Source organism: Tenrec ecaudatus, unplaced genomic scaffold (genome assembly GCF_050624435.1).
Source record: "Tenrec ecaudatus isolate mTenEca1 unplaced genomic scaffold, mTenEca1.hap1 Scaffold_415, whole genome shotgun sequence".
Taxonomy (NCBI): Eukaryota; Metazoa; Chordata; class Mammalia; order Afrosoricida; family Tenrecidae; genus Tenrec; species Tenrec ecaudatus.
This window is the reverse complement of record NW_027459297.1, coordinates 224,393-232,406: the sequence shown is the minus strand read 5'-3', so window position 1 is coordinate 232,406 and position 8,014 is coordinate 224,393.

Below are 8,014 nucleotides of genomic sequence, written 5' to 3'. Positions count from 1 at the left end.
GGACAGTGAACTGGCCCCCTGTGTAAACAGTTTGAGGACCCCTGCCCTAAGGGATCCTGGACTTAGGGGTTACTAATCTCCCAGCCCTGAAACATCCCTGAACATTCTACCCGTTGTAGGAGGCACCATGGGAATTTGGTCTCTGGGTAATTTACAAGTCTTTTATTCAATTTGAAGCCAAGAAAATTAAAAATGACTCAGACACTTACTTTCTTTTGATCCCTGTTGACTCCCGCTGTAGTATTCCAATATTACAATTTAACGCTATAACGCATGACCTTTTCATTCCATTCAATTAAATGTGTGTGTATAGATAGATAGATAGATAACTATGAAAGTAATTAATGAAAACAAAATTTGTTTGACCAAAGTTAATAATTGAGGGATAATAGGATTAAATAGAAGCATGGTTCTTAGCAGTGGGTCCAAACATTAGGATCATGAATGAAACAGTGATCTCAGTGCACCCAGTAGTTCCCAAACCCTGTACCCTCATTGGGGAAATTGTGGATGCTTTTACTCCCGTGCCTATACTTAGAACGAACAAACACACATGCCTGATAATCCTAAGATTTTTTTTGTTTCCTGTGACACTCACCTAATTTCAAGGGCACTGCCACCTCACAAGCCTAGCCTTGTCTCAGTTAAACTGTTCACCCTCTTGTCCGTTTGTTTGTTTTTCCAGTTCTCAAGTTACCAAGCCCTCTGAACCAAGTGTGCCACCTCTAGGACCACCATCTCCTGGACCACCTCAACCTTATCCATCCTAGACCTGAATGGACAACCCCTCCCAGCAGAGTAGAAAGGGTATGGACCCAAAGCCCCACTTCACCCTTTTGCCAGCAGGAAGGACCTAAAGATGTCGTCGCCTTGTACCCCAAAGATTTGGGTCCATATCTCTTCAGGGTGTAAATTTTAGGTAGCTAGCATAGGGACTAGGTTGTCCATGATACATGCTCAGAGGGCCAAGCTAGCCACCCAGGAAAGAGTGGCACACCGAGCATGCTCAGAGGTCCAGGTTTCCAGTCAGGAAGGCCAGGTACACCTGGGTGGGTGCTGCACCCACATTGACCCACCTAGGCCAAGTAAATTCAATTCAGCCACTGGGGTCCACCAGGGTTGCCTACCATGCCTCCCTATCTCTCCTAAAACACAATTGGATCACAAACCTGGCTTTGGCGTGAATTCTTTCTCATGCAGAGCCAAGGACCAAGGTATATCTGTCCACAGAGAGAAAAACCTAGGAAAGCTCTTTGGAGGCAGCAGCACTGCACATGAGTGGCTATTGGATACTGTTTAGATGCATGGCTTTCTATTTGGAACTTTTTTTTGTCTCACCTGAATGGAAAGGAAGAGGTAATACTTCTGGATCACACAGTATCCATGTCCACAAATGAGCTGCTCATTCCACAGTCCTGGCAGTGCCTTTTGAAAACCCTCTGCTTTAGAATGTCACTCCTTGAAGATGGCAGTGGGAGTGGCTGGGGCCAAGTATGCTGCCTCTTACTCCCAGTTGCAGGTTTCTGGATGCTGATTGTATCTCTTACAGCATCAATTAGTGGGCTTGTTGTCTGCCTCAGGCTTTGTTCACAGAGATCCTCCAGCTAGGTGGTGGTGTGTGCGCATAAGCAGAGGCTTCCTGCCAATCCCCCATGAGTAGTAGAGCTCCCATGGTGTGGACTCCATGAAAGCCGTGCTCCAGCCAGCAGGATTACAAAGGAGGGTGGGCCCGGCAGGACAGGAGGGCCATTGCCCCTATGGAATGACCTCAGAACCCCGCCTCCCTCCCTGTCCAGCTCCTGGGACTATGGGCCCTAAGCTTCATGCCTGACTCAGGAATAGACACAGGGTGAGGCAACTCCAGGAGGTGATTTTGCTGATCTAATCCAGCCTGAGATCATCCTTGCATGTGCCCTCTGTCCAGACCTTTTTTTAAATTGTTCATGCAACACTAACCACAATGCATATATACATCGGTTGTGTAAAGCACATTTGTACATTCATTGCCCTCATTATTCTCAAAATATCCACTCTCCACCCCACCCAAGCCCCTGGCCTCAGCTCCTCATTTTTCCCGCTCCATTCGAGCTACCCTTGATAATTTACTAATTATTTTCTCATATCTTGCACTGTCTGATGTTCCTTCACCCACTTTTCTGTTGAGGTTAAATGTAGATCCCTGTATACGGTTTCCGTTTTCCAACCTACCCTCTCTCCACCCTTCCCGAGTCTGCACTCATAACACTGGTCCTCAAGGGCTCATCCACCCTGGATTCCCCATGTTTCCTGTTCCTATCTGTCCAAGTGTACATTCTCTAGTCTAGCCTGATTTGTAAATTAGAATTGGGATCATGATAGTGGGAGATAGGAAACATGTAGGAACTAGGGGAAAGCTGTGTTTCATCGTTATTATCTGGTACCTGTCTTGGTTTATCTCCTCCCTGACACCCTTCTGTTAGGGATGTCCAGAGGACTGTAAATGGGCTTTGTGTCTGTACCCAGCACTCCCCGCTCATTCGCAATGATAAGATTTTTTTTGTTCTGATGATGCCTGCTACCAAATCTTTTCAAAACCTCATGATCACACAAGCTGGTGTGCTTCTTCCATGTGGGCTTTGTTTCTTCTGAGCTAGATGGGCACTTGTTTTCCTTAAAGCCTTTAAGACCTCACATGCTATATATTTGATAGCTGGGCACCATTAGCTTTCTTCACCACATTTGCTTATGTACCTGCTTTGTGTTCAGTGATCGTGTAGGGAAGGTGAGCATCATAGAATGCCAATTTAATAGAACAGTATTTTTGCAACGAGGGAGTCCTTGAGCAGTGGCCCAATGTCCATCTGCTACCTTAATACAAAACCTATAAATATAGGGACATAGATCTATTTCCCCATGCTCATATATTTAAATATGTACATGCCTTTTTTTAAACCTCTATAATTGACCCTTGCTTCCTAGCTTGCTTTTCTATTCCCTTTGATTTGCCTCTTGGGCCCACTGCCATGCTCACTTTTCATTTGTGCTTCAGTAATTCAGTAATTCCTCTTGGTTCCATTGGTTCCATTTCCCTTGATCACTCCCTACCAGGCCTCCTACATCCCCCTCACCACCGATTTGCATCACCTGTTCTTCCCTTTTCTCTGGGTTTCTTAACACCACTACCTTTCCCCACACCTCCCTCTCTCCCATGTCTCCCCAGAAGTGTTGGTCCTGTTTTCTCTCCTCCAGATTGTTCGTCCAGCCTATCTTATTTAGACAGACCTGTAGATGTAATAACATACACAAAACAAGACAGAGCAAAACCAAGCACTAAAAGCAACAAAACAACCAAAATCCAATGACAATGAATGAAAACAACTCAACAAGAAAGAAGTGGCTCATCGTTAGTTCAAGGTCGGTTTGTTGGCCTTTAAGAGTGTTTTCCAGTCCAGTCTGTTGGTGTATCAAGTACTGGCCTCAAAGTCATCCTTTGGCATTCCCTGGGGACCTTGATGCTTCGTTTTCTTGCTCTTCTGCTGTACCCCCTTAGTGTTATGCCTCGGTGTGGCAGGATTAGTTGGGGCGCATTTCCCACACTGTGTCTTCAGTGTTGTCCCCTCTAAGGCTATGGGTCTTTGAGGGGTGTCTTGTCTCATCGTGGGGCTGGCCATGTGGTCTTCTATGTGGACTGGATTCTCTGAGTGGGAACATCATCCTCAAGTCCTGGTGTGCCAGGATGTGCTCCACATTCCCCTCCTCCCCCTTCATCTGCTCCATGTGCTCCGATCAGATATGTCCCTCTCTCAGAGCTGCAGATTCACTGCCACCTTCTGAAATAAAATATTTGGCATGGGAAGGTGAGTTGGGTGGGAGGATCTGCTCAGATCATTTGATGGTTCAGGATAGATTGACTGTTCGGCTGGGGACAGGTATGTGGGGCTTAGGGCTCTGGCTCCCAACACTGGTTGTGAATATGTCTTTGTTGTTAACCAGTTGTGTGCCTGTGGGTCAACACCTGTGTCTTTTTGAGTGAGTTTTCTCATCTGCAGAGTAAAGGTAATCCATTATCCAGACTCCCATGTCACCAATTGATTGAGAGGCACTAACCAGAGCCTGATTGAAATAGTGTGTACCTGTCAGGCGTGTTCTAAAAACACCTTAAAAGTCGTAAAAACACTATAAATGCCTTAAAAACCCTAAAACGTCTAAAATATTTCTAAAATGCTAAGACCACCCCTAAAGACCCTCTAAAACATCTTAAGACCATTAAATACATGGTAAAAGGCTTTCTAAAACACCCTAATGCGCCATAAGTCTTAAAAAAAACTCCTTACGTCCCGAAAACATAATAAATGCCCTAATATTATGCAAATGCCTTAAAACGCAAAATAAAGAACACGTGAAGCCCTAAAAACACGCTAAAAGTCTTTTAAAACCCCAAGAACATCCCTACAAAGCAACCCGAAGCACTATAAAACCCTGTAAAAGTCCAACAGCCTAATAGACATGAATTCACCATGAAAGCAAAAAATAATCCAACAAAACCCTAAAGCCCTGAAAACCAAAACCTAATCCCCCCAAACACTCTAATGCCTTAAGAAGCACCCTAAAATTTTAACAAAACACTAAAAGCCATAAAAACACATATAAGCCTAATAAACACCCTTAAACACTAAAATCACCCTAAAAGCCTTAAAATGTCTGAAAAGCCATAATATTCCCTAAAATTCAAATAACACTCTGAAGCCACAAATAACACACTAAATGCCTCCCAAAACATGTGGAACTTCCAAATCATATCCCTAGAAGATTCCCAAACCATGAACTTCCAAAACCACATAAATGCCCTGAAGACAACATGAAAGCCCCAACAAAACATAAAATGCTGGGGAAAAACACATAAAATATTTTAAAATACCCTAAAATCTCTAAGAAACCCTGTAAGATCACTAAAAACACCCCTACCTGCTAAAAAATACCTATACACTCCAAAAAATCACCCCTAAATCCCTTAAAAACTCCCTTAAACCTTATAAAACACCCTTAAAGCCCAAACCACCCTAATGCGCAAAAAAATTAAATGACCCCAAATGACCTTAAAGCCCTAAAAATCACATGCCACAAAAAAATCCTAAATGACCCCAAAATTCCAACTCAAAGCCAGCCTACAAGTCTTTTATGAGAACAGTTTTATCTTTCTACCAAGGAGAAGTTTGTAGGTTCAACCCCTGACCTATGCCCTTACCATATGAAGTTAGTAATCAGTGGTTTTGCAATTCTTTGAAGAAAGATGAGGGTAATTTTATCAGGAGTGAATTAAACTTGTCTAGTGCCTTGAGTATAACTGATAACTGTACTACATTGAGTCGTCTGGTCAAGGAGCATGGGATATTATCCCATTTGCTGAGGTCACACTTGATTTCTTGTAATTTCTGTAGTTTTCCTCATATAAATCTGTTGTTTTTTTATTCAAGTATAGATATAGATATTTTCATTTACGCTTGGCTATTGTAAATGGTACTACCTGAAAATGTGTATTTCATTAATTATTATTTCTTGATCTATTTCTTCATCCTTCGAAATATTATCAGTTTGTTGTGGTAGATAAACATTAGGACTTTGCATAACTTAGAAATATTACATTTCACAGAAAAATCATATTAATTATGTCGACAGAGCTATAAAAGGAATGTTGCCCTGAATATCTTCAGATATGACAGCTGTTTCATTGAGAAATTAAGCCAGACAGACACAATGTGATGTAAATTTTGTTATTTTCTTGTGGGTTCCTTCACTCTTCCAAAAAAATTAGGTTCATGAGCCCCTTGGGGAATGAGTTTGAGTTCAGATCAGATGTCTATTTATATATTTGAGTCCTGAAGCCCATTTGATGGACTGTTCTGTTGCTTCCAAAGTAGTCAGTCACTTCCCCACCAATTAGAGAATTTGTCCGAAGCAAAAGTAAAAGTGTGGCGTACGACATTTGACTGCACACCATCTAAAATCACACTCTCATTTGGTGTTGGCAGTTTTACTTGTATTTCAATTGTAAACTACACTTCAGAGTTCAGGCTAGTGAAAACGTTTCAGTGGAAAAAATTTGCACACAACTACGTGCAGTTTGTGATTCTGTTGTTCCCAAGCAAGGCTATGAGGACAAAGATGCACAAGCATGGGGGGCACTGCAGACAATGTGTGAAAGTTTCCAGGAGCTCAGGGGTGGACAGTGGCTGCTAATTCTCCCGTGCTGGCAGTGAGCTATGTGGGAGGGCTTTGTGTGAGGTCCCTGTGGGGTCTCTGAGAAGTCTCCATAAAGGATGCTGAGAACTTCATATGAAGTCTCTGTGCGAGGCCTCTGAGTGTCTCTGGAAGTCTCCAAGGAAGTATGTGTGTGAGGTTTCTCTCTCGGGTATGTGTGAGTGTCCTTGTGAGATGTCTGCTGAATTGTGGGGGGTGGGGGGCAGTTGTTTCGCTGAGGTCTCTGCAGGTCTGAGTGGGCTTCCCTTTGTTTGACCTCACAGCACCATATAAGAGGACCTGGTGGCAGGGGAAAGGGAAGGGGCTTGGTCCATGCACCCCTTGCTGTTCTTTCAGGGTCTTCTCTCCATCTCCGTGCACTTACCTAGCACGAACGGTAGGGTTCAGCAGCGGGTAGTCCGGTGTCCAGCTCTTCACTCTCTCTAGGAACACACCCAAGCTACCTGCTACCCAAGAGGCCCCAGATCCAGGCTCTGCAGATCAAGAATCTGATTTTTTACTGCCACAGTCACTCCAGAGGCTGCCTTGGCACAATCAGGACTCCAGAAACAACATCATGCTGCTGTACCAGCAGTCTCTGGGGCCTATGTCCACTTCCCTCCTCCACCATTGGTGTCAGTCCCCACCCACCCCACACACACACTTGGTGTCCTGACTGAGGCATGGAGGTCAAGGCTCAGTGGATGTCTTCCTCGCCATCCTTTACTGTTTAGTTCAGTAAACAGTAAACCCTGGCCCACCAGGGGTGTTCTTTTAAGCACATGAGAATTTACTCTAGCGGATCAACTAATCATATTTTGGGGGGCCCTCCTGCCTTCTTCTATAATCTGGTGCCCAGGAAATAAAACCCTGTGTTAGAAGCACAGAGGAAACACTGACCACTATTGAACTGGTTTCCCTTATCAAGACAGGTGATGTCTAATCTCCGTGCACATCCTGATTTCCCAGGAGTCTCTAGGGGAAGGGAAGGCTGCTCCCAGTTGTGACTTTCTTTGCAGCACTCAGTCCTTAGAAGCCACTCTCTCCGGAGAACATTCCTAGAGCACGTGCACGCGTGTGTGTGTGTGTGTGTGTGTGTGTGTGTGCGTGTGTGTGAAGATCACCAGCCTGGGGTCATGTTTCCTGAGAACATTCCTAGAGTGTGCGTATGAGTGTGTGTGTGAAAACCACCAGCCTGGGATCATGTTTCCTGAGAACATTCCTAGAGCGTGTGTGTGTGTGTGTGCATGTGTGTGTGTGTGTGTGTGTGTGTGTGTGTGTGTGTGTGAAGACCACCAGCCTGGGGTCATGTTTGCTGAGAACATTCCTAGAGCATGTATGTGTGTGTGTGCGCACGCGTGTGTGTGCATGTGAAGACCACCAGCCTGGGGTCATGTTTCGTGAGAACATTCCTAGAGCGCGGACGCGTGTGTGTATGCATGTGTGAAGCCCAAAAGCCTGGGGTCATGTTTCCTGAGTCCTGGCACCCTGTTATTGACTCATCCCCACTCTACCCCACCCTGGCTATCAACTCATCCTTCCCCCAGTCAGGAGATGGAAATCAAGTAAAATAACAGTTTGTCGCCCCACTAAAGATAGTATTGAGAAAGTAACCTTCCCTGCTTGAAAGCTGTGCCTTTGCTATCCAACCCAGTGCTCTCTGTAGGAGATAAAGTTCTGCTGTGGGGGCAGCTAGCTAAAGCTGGGGTGAAGCACCTGGCCGATTCCCCTTTGTAAGCCTGTGTTAGCTCCGCTTGTGTCTTGCGTCATTTCTGGGGATCCTCATGCTCTTTGGCCC